Source organism: Balaenoptera ricei, chromosome 13 (genome assembly GCF_028023285.1).
Source record: "Balaenoptera ricei isolate mBalRic1 chromosome 13, mBalRic1.hap2, whole genome shotgun sequence".
NCBI lineage: Eukaryota > Metazoa > Chordata > Mammalia > Artiodactyla > Balaenopteridae > Balaenoptera > Balaenoptera ricei.
In genome coordinates this window covers 101,526,949-101,545,302 of record NC_082651.1, presented here as the reverse complement: position 1 = coordinate 101,545,302, position 18,354 = coordinate 101,526,949, and positions in this window count along the sequence as shown.

The window sequence follows — 18,354 nt, the reverse complement described above, 5'->3', positions numbered from 1 at the left end:
CCACGTACCGTTTTGAGCTGTATTATTGTCTCTCGCCTCTGCAGCATCTGCTCCTTCCCGCTCTCTCCTCTTGGTTTCCAGGAAACCGCTCTTTCCTGATTCACTTCCTACCTCTCCAGCCATTTCTTTTCCATCTCCTCTGTGGGCTCCCCTCCGTTATCCTTCCTCATGTATATTGATGTTCCCCAGGGCTCCATCCTGAGCTTTCCACTCTCATTCCAGACAATTTTCTAGGAAGATCTCATTCAAGTTCAAGACTGTAACCACCACATGCCCCTCCCGTCCATCCCCTCCCGTCCATCCATTCCAGAGGGAAGTGCAGCTCTCGACTAGATGGTACCGGGCAGATTTCCCATCAGAACCCAAACTCAGATTCCCCAAAGGTTCCCTCAATCCTTCCCAGCTCTCTGCTTCCCTCTTTTAGTAAGAGACCCCTGTCTGTGCAAATACCAAAGACAATTGTGCAGGGTATCTGAGATTTCTTTTTGGTCCTCACTTTGCACCCAACCAGGTACTGAGCTCTCTCATTTCTCCTCTTACCTACTTCCGACGTCTGCCTCTATTTTTTCACGCATCCGCGCTGATTAACCCCCTGTGGACACCCCAGCTTCTTCCCCCAGGCCCTCCCGGCCTTCACGTGTCCACCCACGCTCGACCAAGTGACGTTCCTAACAGAAATCTGATTGTGCCAGCTCTCTGGGGACAAGCCTTGCCGTTACCCACAGAATACAGTCTTAGGAGCTTGTGGGGACGTTGCCCCTACCCGTCCGGCCTGCACCGCCCCCAGCACCGCTTCCTGGACCTCCGCACGCCCCGGGCTTCTGGGACCTCCCCACGCCACGGGCTTCCTGAAGCATCACAGCCTCTCTCCCCACACGCACTGCCCTCTGTCTGCGAGGTTCTCCCCACCGTCCTTCTAATTAACATTGTTCATCTTTGGAATTCAGTTCAAACTCCTCCATCAAACTTCCTTTACCTTTTCATCTGGGTCCTTGCTCTAACTGTAATTAATTTCCTGTGTGAAAGGAGCTTGTCAGCCTAGCCGTTGGGCTGTAAACCCTGGCAGGACAGGAGTCGGGCCCAGAGCCTGGCTACCCCACTGTGCCCCGAGGTCCCACACAGGCCTGGGGGTCCTTCCCGCACACGCCCAGTGCGCCCCTGTCACCCTCTTCTCCTCGCATCCTTGTGCCGTCTGCCCATCTGTCTGCTCATTGGACTATGAGGCAGAGATCAGAGATGGCGTTTGGAACCATGGCTCCTTAGCTCAAGCCAGAGACTTGGGCAGCAGGCTCTCAGTGTAGACCTTGACAGAGCGAAGGACTGGGCGACATTCTTGGGTTCGTGCCTGGACCCCCTTTGTTGACAGCACGACCTTTCTGCACATGGGGCAGGGCCCACACAGGACATTGATGGAAAAGGAGAGCTGGAGACCCACTTTATATTGACAGGTCATTCTAGAAACGTTGAGTCTACCATCTGAGTTTTTAAAAGCTCTAACATGAAGCTGTGAGCATCTGAGGCCCAAGGGCTGACCTCTGAGGGCCCAGTGCGTGTCTAAGCTTCGGCCGTCCCTCTGCCGACCTGCCAGCACCTCTGATGCCCCGGTTAGCTCCCTGGGCCCTAATTCCCCTCCCAACCCTGTCTCAGAGCTGATCTACCCGGACGGCATGTCAGCCCCTGCAAGAGACCACTCTCCTGACATCCTCTGCTCCCCTCGCTCCCCGCAGGAGAAGGACCCACCTTGTAGCTGCCCAGTGAGACCCCCTGACCTGCCCCTGTCTTCTCCTCCAGCCCGTCTCCACCTGCCCAGGCACACCTGGCACTGCCTGTGCCTTGCCACCCTCCCCCAGGTCTCCCCACCCCAGACAGCCCCGCGTGGCTCTCCCACTGCTGCCGTAGCAAATTGCCACAAACTCAGGGGGCTAAAACAACACACATTTATTACCTCATGGTTCTGCAAGTCAGGAGTCCAAGTTGGGTCTCCCTGGGCTGAATCAAGGTCCTGCCTCCCTTCTGCGGGCTCAGGAGAGAATCCGTTTCCTGCCCCTTCCAGCTTCCAGGGGCACCTGCATTCCTTGGCTTACGGTCCTTTGCTCCAACTTTAAAACCAGCAGCATCTTCAGATCTCTGACTCTCAGCCCTGATTCTGTCCTCACATCTGATCTGGGCCTCCTGCTTCCTGCTTCCCTAAAACAAACCCCGTGATGACCCTGGGCTGGTCTCTCATCTCAAGATCCTGGACTTCATCGCACTTCAAATTCTCCGTTGCCACATAAGGCCACGTGTTCTCTGGTTCCAGGCAGGAGGATGTGGACATCTTGGGGATGGGTCCCCCACGTCAGGTCGCCCTCTGCCCCCGGTGCCGTGCTCTCACCGCCCACTCACCGCTGACCTTCAACAGGATGGGGTGAGAAGCTCATCTCCACGTCCACGCACTGCTGAGCACGGGGTCAGCACAGGGTGAGCCCCCAGAAGAGCTGTCAGGAGCCACGGATGCTTTCCCAGGTCCCGACCCTGCGGCGTGTGTTTTCTCTGGGTCTGGTAGGAACTGCCCTGTGCTCATTTATTACTCTTAGGAGTGACTTCACGCACAGAGGCCCCTTTCCAGAATGCGAAATGGAGCACGACGGCTCAGGGGGCAGGCTTCTCCCTGCCCTTGACCGAGAAGCCTGGGCCACAGCTCAGGCTCGGGAGCCAAGTCCGGGCTCCTGGGACAAGCAGCTCACGAGCCACCCAGCCGGGAGCTCCCTGAGCCCCTGCTCCAGGCCTGAGACCTGCACCTCACCCCACCCCGGCACACAGCAGGAGCCCTGCAGGTCTGTGTTCACGAATCTGGCCGAAAACGCAGGCTACTCCAGGGATGACGGGGCCTGAGAGGCATCTCCGACTCGGAGCCAGTTCTGTTTAGACCAGCAGACACGCGGTCCTCCACCCGGGCCTCCAGGTGCCACGGAGGGAGGATGAGGCCAGGCGGCCCGAGCCTCTTTCCCAAGCCGCTCGGCCACCAGGGATCCACCCTCCAGGCTGCAGCTCAGCGCCGCTCTCAACCCTCCGACCCTGAGCTTCCACCGCAAACCACTGTCACCCCAACCGGGTCCCACACCGGGCGTCAGAGTCCGGACAGACAATGACACGGGTGAAGCAGGAGCTCTGCCAACCACCGTTAGTGCCGGTGACTCACCAGCGCATATGGTTCCAAAAGCAGTTGACGGAACTAAAAGAAGCAAGAAAACGCAATGACACTTCTTCAAAACTTACATTTTAGGCAGTAAATTAGGCTGTGTGTTCCCTGGTTATTATATCTTAGCTCGTGTTCTGGCAACTTTCCCTCCCTTTGATACAGAACCAGAAAACCCCAGTCAACATCTCCTGAAACAGAGGAGCCATCGGCCCAGCCCTGACGCCAAGAAGCCTGTGTACAAATGCATCTCCAAGGAGCCTTATTCACGCTGCCCTCACCTTCTGATGGCCGCTGGGGCCCGTTAGGTTTAAATGAAAGACTTGAAGACACAGAGGCATTTCCGGGGAAACCTTAAAGGGCCGAGCTGAAGAGCAAATGCCAGCGAGAGCAGGAATCTGCATTTCTCCCCCTTTGGCAAGGGGGTCCCGCCTACGGGTCTCCCTCTTGACGTCCCGGACAATTTCCCATTAAAGTGAAAGGAAGCGAACCCAGGTGCACTTCCTTCCAGGTGCGTTAGACCCAGCGACTGGAGTCCCAGTGTCCCCGTTCCCGACTCCAGAGTCGCTGCCTTTGTGGCCTTTCTGTGTCCCTCCAATAGCTCCGTTTACTACTGAGTGAAATCACAAGTTCACATTTTCAGAAACATCCAAATCTCATCACAGTGAGACTTGGCGAAGGTATAAATGTGGGGAGGGCAGGGCCCATTGGAAGACAGCTCTTTTTATTTCACGTGTGTAAAATAATGAGGCTTTTAAAAATTGCTCTAACTTTCTTGAAAAATAATAGACTTTGAGGTGATATCAACAGAGGGATTAATAAGGACAATAAAGCAGATTTTGTAGACCGAGGTAAAGGGATAAAAATGAGGGAGTCGTGCTGAAGGCAGAGAGGCTGCACGTCAGAGGTAACGAGCATATGGGATAAATGAGGAGAAGAGACAAATGTAGCAAAAGATGAATCCGAGCCCCTGACTTATTTCCGGGGAGGGAGGCACACCGACAGATGGCAGAACATCAGGATGTGGGATTAAGATCGATTCTCAGAGGACAGGTGTGCAGGACAGAGTGGCCTTTTCTGAGTCGGAGACGCGTTCCCTCCGTAATATTTCACTGCCGGCTGGACCCCAAGGTGCATCCCCCGGCCCTCTGTCCAACGCGCCCTTACAGATGTGCGCTGCGTCCTGTCTGCACCACAGGCTGAACTTTCATCCCTTCCGAGAGAGATGGATGGCTCCCTCCCCACTTTTCAGCAGGATGTTCAGGCTCCTGAATTCAGGGAGAAAATCCATTTGGAGAGCATCCCGCTGGCGTAGCTGGGCTGTAATCAGGAATCAGAACAGAGTGCCTGCGCATAAAACCCCAGACGTCACAGAAAAAGGCTCGTCTGGCTGTATACGAATGCAGTAACACTGAGCATCAAATACACTGTAACACAATTAAATGGCAAATGAAAAAATACTTGCTCCATGCAACAGATCAATGTCCTTAAAATATAAAGAAATCGAGCAAAGAAATAAGAACAAATGACTGACAAGGAAAATAAACAGGTAACTGAAAATATAAATGGGCGATAAATATGTGAAAATATTCAAATTCATTAGAAATATAATTCAAATGAAGATAAAAGTTGTACCCTGTACCTATCAAATTGATAGAGATAAATGCAAATGAGTAAAATAAATGCAAATGAGTATTTCAGAAGAAGTGAAAAAATAAATATAATTCTCTTGGATGTTTGTGGTGAGACTATAAATTAGTATAGCATTTCTGAATAATAATTTGGCAATTATTATCAAGAGCCATGTAAATACCCATACTTTTTTGCCTAGAAACATTGCATTGAAGAATGTACCCTAAGTTAACACCAAAAATACACCCAAAGGTGTATACACATGTGGCTTGGTGCATGGCACTTAAAACGGGTGCCAGTGGAAGATTGGTTAAATCCCTGCGTTCATCCAACAAGTATTTGTTGAGTTTCTATTTCTGTGTTCTGGGGACATCACAGTGGAGAGCCTGGCTGTGGTCTATGCTGCTGGGGCCTCTCTTTCAGCTGAGGACACAGGTGAGAAACAACTAAATACATCGTAAAATAGCACCATGAAGAAAAATGTAAAAAGGAAAAGAGACGGAGAGAGACGAGATTGCTCTTGAGCGGAAATACGAGGCAGCCACAAAAATAATATCATAGAGAATATTTAATAATGACACAGAAAGCAGCCCAGGATATTTTAAGATATAGAAGGATATTGTAAAGCAAAAAAATTTATTATGATTGCATTAAAACACACACAGAAACGAACTCTACAAACTGGAGAAGAGACACATTCACTGAAATGCTTAGTTATCTCTGGGTGATGAGATCGCACGTGATTTTTTTCAAAGCTACTTCTTGTATTTTCCAAGGTTTCTACTGGTTGTGTGCTTTCCCACTGATGGCGCCTCTTTTGAAATATACGTGTTTCACATTTCACATGCAATTTTCAAGTTTCATGTGGAAATGGGGAAAATAAGCCCATAATAGACCTCAGGTTTCTTCACAAATTGTGATAAACTTCTCTGAGGAACCTGTTATGTGTGCATTGCTGTGTGAGTTGGTTCAGAAGGAACAGCTTGAAAGGCCAGAGGTGAGGGGACAGCTTGAGAGGCTGCGTCTTCACCTGTCTGTCAGGCGGAGCAGGCGAGACACAGACCTCTGGGCGGCTGTGGAGGCCCCGGCAAGGCAGGGTGGGGGTCCCTCCTGGGGACAGGTCGTGACTTTGCGGGGTGCCTGGGAGGACCCGGCAGGCGGTGAGAGGACCCAGATGCTAGGATCACGCGCAACTTCGGGGTCCAGGAAGGGGGTCCTTGGGGCTCGACCTCAGCTCAGAACAGCCCCAGCCAAAGAGCTTTCACTCGTGGGCCACCAAGAGCATCCTGAAAGCTGGCCGTACTGCACCACTGCACAGGCTGCAGAAAAATCAAACTATGAAAACGTGTTGATGGAGACAAGCCTGGCTTTTAAGGAAATAAGAATGTGCAGTGACAGCCCAGCCACGTGAAGAGACTGTCCACCCAGCCCTCCCGCGTTCGTAGCACCTCGGTTGTCTGACCACGTCAGCTTGCACTAGCTGTGCACATGCACAGTCGGACTTATCTACGAACACCAACGCGGGTGCAGAGACTCCGCAGGAGGCACCTACCCCAGGGATCCTGACTCTTTGCACCTATGTGGTGGCAAAGTGACAAACACTGGAGGCCAGGACCTGTCTGGTGGTGCTGGGTTAAGAGCGAGAACAGATCAAGAACCGTCCAGATGCCAGGCGGAGGGCTGTTTACCTTGTGCTTTTGTTTCCTGTAGGGTTGAATTTGGCATTTTAAATCTTCAGTTGTGGCCTCTCGGGGTTTGGTGTGAGATCCTGAGAAAATGGATCTGAAGCCGGGGTATCCCTGCCTTGTGCACAGGAGGAAGCCTCCGGAAGGGCTCACCTCTCACCCTGCGTATCCATGGACCCTGACTGCAGAAGCTCCCTGGGTGGGGCTGCCTGCCGCCCGCCCCACTCCCGCTGGCCCCAGTGCCGTGGAAGAGGCCGTGGAAGACCGCCAACCTCGGCTGCTTTTAGCACTCGGTGGGCGGTGACTCCTAACACTGGCTGTAGATACTCCAAAGGAAAAGAAGGATCGATGGGCTTGCAAAAGCAGGAGGGGAAATGCAATATGCCCCTGGGGCTGCCTGCAGGGAAGTGTGTGTGCCGAAAGCATGCAGGACCCGCTGCAGGTGTGAGAAGTGAGTTGAGTTGCAGGGAGGCAGCCAGCAGCGCCTGTGAGGAACCTGGCCCCTCCTTCCCTCTGCCCCACCCTCGTCCTTCTGCCCCTGGGATGCCTCCCAGACTCGCCTTTGGCTCTTTAATCTTTCATTTCTGCACTAACGCCTGGAGGAGCCCGTCCAGCCTGGGACACCAGGGAAAGTCACGGGTCGTGCACGGCTCTGAGTGCAGACTGGACCACCCGGCGGTCCTGAGCTCTGCGTCCTGGGCCACCTCCACCGGGATCAGCTCAAACTCAGGACATGGAGCTGGAGTCACCCACACACACACCTGCCGCCCCCTCCTAATAGCCCGGCTCCGCCTGCGGTGCCCCACGGTCCAGCTCCAGCTCAGCATATCCCCTGAGCCACTCCTACTTCCCAGGAGCCGCTTTCAGTCCTCACAACCACCCCACCCAAGAGGAAGATTCAGAGGCCGGCGTGTTTGCCCAACGTCGCAGAGCAAAGAGGCCAATGTGGCATCCGTCCTCCGAATCCCTGCCACCTCCGTCCCCCGGCCCACTGCCACCCAGCCCTGCCAGGACTCAGCGGGGGCTGCACTTCCCCCAGTGAGGCTAACCCAGACCAGGGGATGCGGCCTGAGCACCTGGGGACCCAGACCGGCTTCAGACCCGGGGGGAAACCCCCGATTTCTGAGCCCGCTCTTCCCACTCTCTAGGGGGAAGAAGCTCATAGAGCAGGACCTCCCCTGATGTCTCCAGTCTCTGCGATTGTCATGGTGACCACCGTGCCCAGTGGTCTGTGACCCCCCCAGGCCCCCTTCGCAGTCTCGCCTGTGCCCGGGCCAGTCACACCCACCTACTCCTGGTGTTGGTGGCACTGAGCATGGAGAAGGCCCGACGGCTCTGGAGCCAAATGGTCGAAATGCCGCCTTATCCCTTCCAGACGCACGTTCCTCCTCTGTTCACAAGGTGACAATAGCTCCGTCTGCACGTGCAGACTGCAGCCTCAGAGGAGGGGGGATTACAATCTCTACAAAGGGGAGAACAGTAGCAACTGCCCGGGGGGGTGGTTGCACATCACTGTGGAGGAGTGAAACGATGAGGGTTAAGACTGACAACGTGGGCTTCCCTGGTGGCGCAGTGGTTGAGTCTGCCTGCCAATGCAGGGGACACGGGTTCGAGTCCTGGTCTGGGAAGATCCCACATGCCGCGGAGCCACTAGGCTCATGAGCCACAACTACTGAGCCTGCGTGTCTGGAGCCTGTGCTCCGCAACAAGAGAGGCCGCGATAGTGAGAGGCCCGCGCACTGCGATGAAGAGTGGCCCCCGCTCGCCGCAACTAGAGAAAGCCCTCGCACAGAAACGAAGACCCAACACAGCCAAAAATAAAAAATATATAAATAAAAATAAAGGAATTCCTTTTTTAAAAAAAAGACTGACAACGTGATCTAATAACATGTTTAAGTTTAAAGAGTCATTTCAAAATAGACAGACTTAACAATCCAAGAGAAAATGGGCTCGCACCAAAAAACACAGCAGAACCAAAACTACAAAGATGGTGAATAATAAAATAGGTCAGACTAACAGAGACTGATTCTACAAAATACAACGGGAAGAACGCAGCTGATCTGCCCATTTGAGTCAGAAATGTACCGGGGTCTGTACCGCACACAGGACCAGCCATATCGGGGCACCCGCAGCCGAGGTCTGCTCTGGAACAAGCAGCGGGGCTGGTGACCGGGAGGCGGTGACCAGCAACGCTCTCCTGGGCACGTAGGGTCCACGCAGGGGCCCAGCCCGGGCCTGTGCCCCTTGCCCAGGGCGACGCAAAGAAACACTAGAAGAACACAGAAAACAGTCCTAGCCGGACTGGGCTAGGGGAGCTCATTCCCAGGGCGGCGCAGGGACGGGGCCGGGGGTCGCTGCTGCAGCCCGACTTTTCCGGCCACGTGACGGGCTGAGGCAGGTGACAGAGCAGGGACGGGGCCGGGGGTCGCTGCTGCAGCCCGACTTTTCCGGCCACGTGACGGGCTGAGGCAGGTGACAGAGCAGGGACGGGGCCGGGGGTCGCTGCTGCAGCCCGATTTTTCCGGCCACGTGACGGGCTGAGGCAGGTGGCAGAGCAGGGAAGGACAGCAGCACGGGCGGGGTGCCCGGCTCAGGGTAAAGCGCCCAGGACCCCATCACCCTCGTGCTGCTGTCCGTCTATGCGCTCTGAGTCCGCCCTCCCCGCTTCCAGCCCAGACTCCCCGCCCCCGCCCCAAATCATCCCCAGCAACGGGAGCTCGGCCGGGCTCCTGGTTGAATTGTGTTCCCAAGGTGTGACCAAGTCCTGGGCCCCGGACCCTGTGACGGGAACCTGCTTGGAAACGGGGTCTTGGCAAACGTAGTCGGGATAAGCCTTAGGGTGCGCCTAAATCCCGGGGTGCGTCCTTACGGGAGGAGAAGACATGGAAACAGGCACAGAGGGAAGACAGAGGCAGAGCTGGGGTGACGTGGCCACGAGCCAGGAGGCCCTGGAGCGGGGGATGCAGGAAGGTCCCTCCCACGGGGCCTCCGGGGCGGGCTCATCCCGGCAGAGCCCGGACTGGGGCCCGAGTCTGCTCCCGGACCGCGAGGGCAGGAACGTGTGTCTGGTCCCAGCTTCAGGCTCCTGGGCTCCAGCTGCCGGGCAGCCCTTAGAGCCAGGGCCTCCTCGTGGTCCAGCTGAGGTTTGCTGACCCCTCACTGAGGCCTGACATTCCTGCCTCTGAAGCCTCCTGACCCAGGATGTAGAGTAAAACCACCGCCCAGAAAGCTCACTGCAAGGCCTGGCCTAAATGCTGCCCTGGCCGCGTCTGGAGGAGCCCTTTCTCCATCCCCCCGGGGGTCCGGCGGCAGCCCCCCTGGACTCCTTCAGCACGAGGAGGCCACCCCAGACGCACCGTCCACTTGGTACCCTGGCGAGGGTGACGGCTCCCGTTTACCTGGGTCCGGCCTCTGTCTCCCTCCCTCTCCCACCCCCAAGTGCACACCTGCACCCTCCACAAAAGAGCCGGCTCTCCTGACCGTGCCGTCCCCAGGGAACTCACCGTCGGGGCCGCAGCAACCCTTCCAGTCTTTAGCGGTCGCACCCTTATAGGGCAAGGGCAGCCCTGTTAGTGAGGCTGCCCCCCCCCAAGGGACCCACCCCTTGTGTGACGGGAGCGGAAGCAGCTCAGGAGGGACCCACTTTCCCACCTGGTGATTCAGCTTCAACTGCTTGAGCCCACGAGGCGGGAGGCGCCCAGGGACTCTCCCAGGCAGAGCAGGCCTCCCCCATCCTCTCCTGGGTCTTTAACTCCAGAGGCCACCTTCCCCTGCTGCTGTTCCCAACCACTAGGCAGCCCTACCCATCCCAGCAGAGGCCACACCTGGGAGCTCTTTCCCAGACGCTGTCCAGATGCTCCCAGACCCTCCACGGTGCTTCCTGCAGCCTTGGCAACCCCTCCTTCTTCAGGCAGCTCCCCAAGTTCTGGGACCCCATTCAGGGGGCGGGGAGGGGACGAGGAGCTGCATTCAGTGGGACACAGATCGGGTCCCCTAGGGTCTCGGAGCCCCTGCTCGGAGAGGAAGCCATTTTCAGTCCAGTTGCCATCAACCAGGACTTTCTCTCCTGACGCCCGTGCAGAGAGCTGGGGAGTCACCTTCCGGGTCAGGAGCACCCCACCAGCATCTTTCTCCCCGTGGACTGGGGGCTCCCACGTGCCCATCCCCCTAGGGCTGCACCCACACAGAGGGAGGGGGTGAATACGGCTCCACCTGAAACACAGCACCTCCACTTTCTCTCAATGGAAATAAAAGAAAGTGCCCCCTCCGTGGACCAACCAAGGAAGAGTGACTCGGATCAGAACCGAGGCCAGCTGGGTTCTGGCCTGCCCTCCACCTGGGCACCGTCCCTGCAGGCCAAGCCGGTCCCCTCCTAAAATCTGAGTTGGATGTTGAGGAGGCGGGAAGGTCTAACTCCCTCCATCGCGGGCTCTCCCCAGGCCACCTGGACGTGCCCATCCTCCCACTATTATTCATACTCTAAATTGTACCTGCTGCATCTCACTTATTTCCTTCTTCTTTTCTCCATTAATTTATCCTCAAATGGCAAGAAGCTCATGGCATATTTTAGACACAGCTAAGCCACAGGAAGATTTCTATTACTTATCTTCCAAGATGTAAGCTCCAGATTCTCCCCAGAGCCAGATGTGGGGTGTATTTATAGCACACCCTGAATGGTCTGAATCTCAAATGGAAAATGTACGATACACAATCCTGCAAAGGTATCCCTCCTCCTGGGAGAGGGATGCAGGCTCCCCACCAAGGGTCTGGCCCGGTGCCTGAACTCGAGGACCACAGCTGCCCTCCTGAACTTGAGCTGCTTCTACCATTGCTGGCCTTTGGAATAACCATTAAGAGTTTGAGCTGAGACTGGCCCGCTTCAGTGGAGTGTGGATTGTTCATTGAAGCCGATGGAAAACTGATGGAAAGCTGAGTGTAAAAACGTGAACTTGGTCGATATTTCTTCTTCTTATCTGAAGACTGCATGGAAACCCGTCTCCACCTGCGCGTCCCCACACCCTTCAGCAAGGGCGGGCTCTGGACCCCACGGGCAGTCTGGGGCCACATCCAGTCAGGCCAGGGTCCTCCCTGGACACAGATGCCCAGTGCAATTCCTGACCCACATAGGCGCTCAGCGTCAGCCCCGGCTATGTAACTATGTGGCCCGTGTTTGGGAAGATAAGCCCGGAAAGTGAGAAACATCAACTTTGGGGTCAAAGGATGTTGCATTTGGAACCTCCTTGCTGCCAGAGCTTCACCCCTCCGGGTCTCAGCCGTCTTGTGAGCCGTGAAGGTAAGCACCTCTCCCAGTCCTTGCTGAGATTAACTGCGAGGAAGCTGCGTGCCTGCTGCACCAGAGAAGTGCCATAAGCAACGATTCCCTCTCCTTACGGAGAGCTCAGGTGCACACCTGGCCACTCCGGGCGGCAGCCCACTGGGTAGAACCCCTGTCTCAGACTTGGCCCCTTTGCACCATGCTGGTCCATTACGCAGCCCTGAGCCCCACCAGCCTGGTTGGCCAAGCTGTCCCCTGGGCCCTGGCTGTGGTCCAGGTACCAGGTGGCCCATTGTCATGTGAAGAAAATTCTAGACATCCAGTGAATTAAGCGCTTGGCTCTACCCAAGTCAGCCTACCGCAGGTGAGGCCGGAAATCTCAAGGAAGTTAATAAACAAAACCTTTAAAGGACCAAGATCTGGGAGACTCTGGAGTCACCTTATTAGTCCCTGCAGCTGTGCTGGGTACGGGCCCCCAGCCATCCTCCAGAAGAGAGGACAGATCAGGCTGAGGGCAGCTCAGCGTCTCAGGAGTGAAAACTGAAGTCCTGATTAACTCCCCTCTCAGTGCCTCTGAATATTTTGACAAGTGCCCCGAATTCTAGGTCATCTGCAAAACATCACTGGAGCCCCCTCTGAGCGATGCCTGTCCCTGATTAAACTTGTTGTCTGGAGAGAAGCCACACAAGTGAAGAGGCTGGAGAAGCACCAAGGGGCCACCTGCACCATTGTCCACAGCAAGGTTTTGTCAAGAACAGGGTTCTTCAGTGACAAAGGCCACCCTTCAGCTCACGTCACGGTGCACAGCCCACCAAGGGATTTGATCAGAGGAATCTCCTTTTGTTCTAAAGGGTGGCCCTCTGGCCATCCTGACAGCTTAAAGCTTTTCCTAAAACAATGCCCAATGATCCCAAAGAGCCTGGAAGGAAACTGGTCAATGACTCAATCTCTAGGGGCCTCCACGCCCAGGACCTGAAGTCACACATCCACCCAGCCCGCAGGGTCTGCCCTGTCTGGTCAGTGTGTTCCCACCCACACACCCCTGCACACACCCCGCCTCACCTGACATTGGGCCGTGCGTTTGCTTTAACAGAAGCAGGGTCCTTGCCCTCCAGCTTTCCATCCCCAGTTCCCGCCCCGAGGCCATGGGCTGCCATCCCCACCTTGGACTCCACACTCCATGCGTGTCCTTAGTCACACCTGCTGTGGCTCTGAGCTCACCCCAAAGCCGAACCTGAGACAGACAGAGAACAGGCAGTTTGCGCGAGGCAAACACGGTGGACAAGCCCAGGGCCGCTGGACAGACCAGCAGGAAGGGGCTTCTGGATGGAAATGGGCATCTTGGCCCTGACCTAGTGTCCCCCTAGCCCTCATTCCAGGGACAACCTCACCGTCGCCCCTGGGACCAAGGCCCACCATAGCTTGCCCTGTGAAGAGATGCGTCCACCTGCCCACCACCGCGCCTCCCTTGCTTGGGTCCCGCCTGCCACCCGCGTCCGTCCCTTCACCACTGCGGCCAGCCAACCTCCCCCCAAAGCCCCCTCTCACCATCTTTACAGGCTCCCAAGTGTCCAGAATCGGCCTCAAGGTCATCTCTATGCCCTGCAAGGCTGCCGTAAGTCTGTCTCTTCCCTGTGTCCACTCCCTCTCCCGTCACCCCGGATCTAACCCTGTCCAACACCGGAGCCACGCGCACCCTCTTGCTCAGGACGCATCAGTGCGCGTCACAAAGGTCCTGCCTCATGGAGTTGGTGACGTACTGGGGGTGGCAGACAATGAACCATAAACCAGACGGACATGAACATTACAGCGTTTGTTGGAAGGCACTGTGTGCCATGAAAAGGAGACACAGAGCAGGCGAGGACCGGCATGCAGACGTGGGGTGACGGGGCTCGTTAACGAGGGTGGTCAGAGCTTCCCTAGCGAGACAGCAACACTGGAACAGAGGCTGGGAGGGCAAGGGGCGAGCTGGGGGATGTCGGGACAGGGGCCAGGCAGACAGATACCGCAAGGAAGGCCCCACGGGGGGCATGTGGCCTCACGGCGAGGCCAGGGACGAGCACGGAAGGTGAGGGTGGGAAGGTGAATGTCAGGGGCTGGGAGGCCATTACGGGGCTTTGGCTTTTGCTCAGAGTGAAATCAAGGCCGTGGAAGATCTTGAGCAGAGGAGAGAAATGGTCTCACTGGCCTTTTAAGGAGCGGTTGCTGGGCTGAGACCAGAACTGTTGACGGGCCAGGGCAGGCAGGAGGCGGGCAGGCTGCTGCCGGGACACGGCATGACCCGTCGGAGCCTGGGCCCAGGCAGGGCCGGGGCAGGAGGTGGGGGGTGATCGGAATCAGTTCCAGCCTGAAGACGGACCCGCAGAATCCCCTCGCGTATCGGGGTCCAGGTGTGAGACACAGACCAGGGTCAAGGCAACGCCCCGGCTTTGGCCTGGGCTTCTGGGAGGTCGGCGGGGGTGGGGAGACTGGAGGAGGTGCTCGGTCGGGGGAGAGCAGGAGCTCCACGTGGGGCACAGAGAGCGGCACACGCAGGCGGAGATGCTGAGAGGCACTAACCCTTGGCAGCGGTGAGGGCGCGTGGGAGCCCAGGGCGTGGCTCACGGACCCTCGTCAGAGTCGCCTTTCCAACCAGGGCAGACAACGAGAGGGGCGGAGGTTGAGCCCAAGGTCAGGACAAGGTCAGAAGGTCCTAAAGGTCAGGAGGGACCCGTGAGGAGCCCAAGAAAGGGCAGCGAGGAGGAGGAGGAAGGCCGAGACGGTCTGGAGTCCTGGGAGCCGGGGAAGGACGTGTGCCGAAGAGGCCTCGGGTCACGACCGCAGGGCGGGGGAGCAGACGCCCCAGGGGAGTTCTTCCTAGAGCCCAGAGTCCGGTCGGCACCCAGCAGGTGTTTGGAAACGGGTTGAAAGAGTAAACCTCACGGCCTTGCGGCTTGTGGGGCCTCAGTTACCAACCAGCCCAGCCCCTTCATCTGACGAATGAGCAGGACAGTCGGCAAGGAGTAAAGCAGCTCGGCTGAGCCAACAGAGGCCCGGCTCAGACCCAGGCCCTGACCACGACGTCGCAGCTCTGACCCCAGCATCACAGCCGGACATTCAAACGCGCGGACCCTCGGCGTTCAAGTCCGACTCCCAGTGCGCCGGCTGCTTGAGGGAGAAAGCCTCACCGCGCTGGTTCCCTGAGGGGCAGGCCACCACTTCGGACTCAGACGTTCCTTTGGCCCCAGACTCTGGGGCGGTCGGAATCGGCTCCCCCGTCATCCGCTTCCTTGCTCATCACTTAGACGACAACACCCTCCCTGGCTACTCCCCAGCGTCGGGAGGGGATGGACAGAGAGGACGCATGGAAATGTCTTGCATATTGTGAGATGCAGAGATTTTTTGAACTGTCTTCTGTTCTCCATCTGCTTTATCTGTGTTCACTCCATATTCTCCTCGGCGGAAAGCCAGCAGCCTTCTTATTCATTTTTAACTCACAGGAGCTCCTCTTCCCCGCCCCACCCCAAGTGGCTTCTGCGGACGGGACCATCTTTTGAAGGATCCATGTTTGTTGACAACCCCGGGGCTCACCTGCTAGGTCTAGAGACCGTTCCTCAGCAGAGAGCCCAGGACGCTATTTTAAATAAATGTGCAGATTTAGAAAAAGGACAAACATCAAATAAATCTTGTCTACAATGGCCCATCAAGTAATATTCGTGAAGATTAGCTGCTGGAACCCGTGCATCGCAGGACATGTAAATAACCCTGCTTTTGACAGGCGACACAGACACATTTTGTTTAAGAGCGAAATGTCAGGACACTCATTGCTGGGGACGACAAGGAGATGTGCACGCCAGCGTGCTGCTACCTCTGCAATAGATCTGGGGACGTGAAATGCAGATCCTGCCTTTGAACTTCTCGCAGCCTCACCAGCAACCTGGAAGACCCCGAGAGGGGAGTGTCCTCACTTACAGTCGACCGGGGCAAATCCCTGGAAGCAGGTTCCCCTCCGCTGTTCTCTCTCCCAGACCCGGGCCATGAGAGTGGGAGGGGAACGAGGAACGGAACCAGGCTCGGACTTTCACAGGCGAACACTCGGGAAGGATGCAGGTGGCCTGCGGTCTGCACGGACCGTGAAGGACAATGTCAGGGGGCACATGGCCCAGTTCCCACGGGGAGAAGCATCAACCAGCATGTGAAGATTTTTCTATTGACCGTGTTACCGAGTGCACATAAGGCGGATGTCCCAAAAAAAACGCCAAGTGTGAATCCTTTCACCTAACAGCCTTTAATTTGCAAGTCCAGATTCAAATCTCAATCCAAATGGACAGACATAATTCTCAACCTAAAAATTTGGGTAATTTCTAATTCTTCTCATTTTTAAACGCTCTGAAAGCTCTAACATCACCCCTAAAAGCCTTGACGTCCCCTCCTTCCTTAGGGGAGTAAAAAGATGAAGGGAATCTACAGAAAGGCTTTTGCAAGACTCCCGAACGGGTTAATATAGGACACTTTTACTTTTAGTACGTAGACATTTTTATGAGTTGCTAATATGTGGCTTAAGTCACATAACAAAAGGAAGTTAAAGTGATTGATGAACTGGCCAGCTACCTTTCAGGTGTTGTTTGTTTGCTTGCTCTACTTTGTCTGTTTTTCTCCTATCTTAAGGAATTCCTTCATACACATTCATTCATCTATCCATCCATCCTTCCTTCCATTTATTCATTTATCAAACACTTCTCCTACTACTGCTGGTGGTAACAGTGCAATTGCCATGTTTGTTGAATTCTTATAACCAGACCTCGTGCTGGCAATTGTATGCAGGTGACCTCTGACCTCTGAGCTCGTGGCTCCTGGGAGTGAGGTCACATTCCCATCTTCTACACGAGGAAACCAAGGGTCAGGCTTGCAGCAAAGCTGGAGTGCAGCTCAGCCAGGGCCCTGTTGGGTCACGTGGAAACACAGGGAAGAATGGGCCTGGGACAGCCGCTGGGAAGCTTATGAGGTTGGAACCCACGGCTGCCCAAGTCAGGGCGGTGCCTGACTCGAGGAGTCTGACAAAGGGTCATGGAAATGCAGAGGGACCTGCCAGGGCACAGGGGCTGGGAGCACAGAGAGGACGAACTGAGACCGGCGAGTGTAGAGACTTCCGACCCTGCAGAAGGCTCAGGAGGAGATGATCAGAGGTGCAAACACAGACGTGGTCACGTGCACTGCTTCACATCAGCAAAAACTACAAACAGCCAGTCGTCTGACCATACGAGGAAAGTTACAGCAAGAGAACGACAGATTCATAGAGAGAGGTTATGTCACAGCACAGCGGCCAGGGGTGGGGGGCCAGCAAGAAAACAAGGCAGCTGCAGCCAGAGGCGGGAGAGAGGCAGCGCGAGAAGAGGGCGTTTCAAGGTCAGCTGTCAGGCGTGGTGCGAGGATCGGCAGGACTGAGACTGGGACACACCTGCTGTCTTTACCGTCGTCGAGGACGTGGCGGGCTCAGCAAAATGCAGCAGGGGAGCTGCGAGGAGGAGGAAGGGGGTGGCTGGACTGGAGGGGAGGAAACAGACGAGAGAGCAAAGGACCCTGCAGGAAACAAGGCTGTGAAGACCAGAGACGGCTGCAGGTGGAGGGGGCCCGGGGGCCCAGAAAAGTCCTCAGTGTTCAAGGTGCTGGGGGCCCGTGAGAAACACGATGGGAGCTGCAGGGATGCTTCCGACCTGGGAGCAGGCAGGGCAGGGGAGAGCGAAGACTGGCCTCAGGAAGGCGGCCTGGCCCAGGACGGAGGGGATGCCTGCCCTCTGAAAGTGCTCTCCCACCCGCCCTCCTCTGCACTCCTGGCGGTGGAATTAGCGTAGACTCTAAACTGCATTCCACAGGTAAACGCATCTGTCTCACACTGCCCTGACCGTTTCTAAGCCCTCGGGTCCGACCCTCCCTGGACACACCCCCGAGAACCGCCTGCCCCCCCCCCCTTCTGAGACTGAGGCTGGCTTTCCAGGTGGAGCCCACCCTGCACAGCCAGCCAGGAGCACGTGGAGGGCAAAGCCCAAAGGAGGGTCTCAAGGAAACTTTCTTAACCAAGTGAATGAAAAAGAACTTTGGGACAAATGTTAGTAAATAAAACTAACAGAACGACCAAGGATAAACTTGTTTAAACTATTTTTTTTAGGAGTAAAAGTCAAGAGAAACTAGAAGTTTTAAAATATGGTATTGCAACTAAAAACATAATCATGTGATTTGGATGACCCAGGTGAGCCTCAGAGTTGTACATTCTGGGCCATTTGTGTGATGGGTGGACAGACTCAAAGGCGGGACCCTTGGCCCCAGTCCCTCTGGGTTCACGCCCTGTGAGACCCTCCACTCTACCCCATGGAAGATGCTGCAGGTGGGGGGACATCACCTGTGTAAGACTCCTTCTTTCTGGCAGACCCTCTGGAGGCTGACCTTGCCGACTTGAGGGAATGTGGGGAAAGGTCACACGGCGAGGAGCTGCAGATGGCCGCTAGGAGGTGCAGGTGACCCCTAGAAGCTGTGGATGACATCTGGGGGCAGAGGGTGGCCTCCAGCTGACCGCCAGCACAAGGCCAGGCCATTGGTCCTTCCACCAC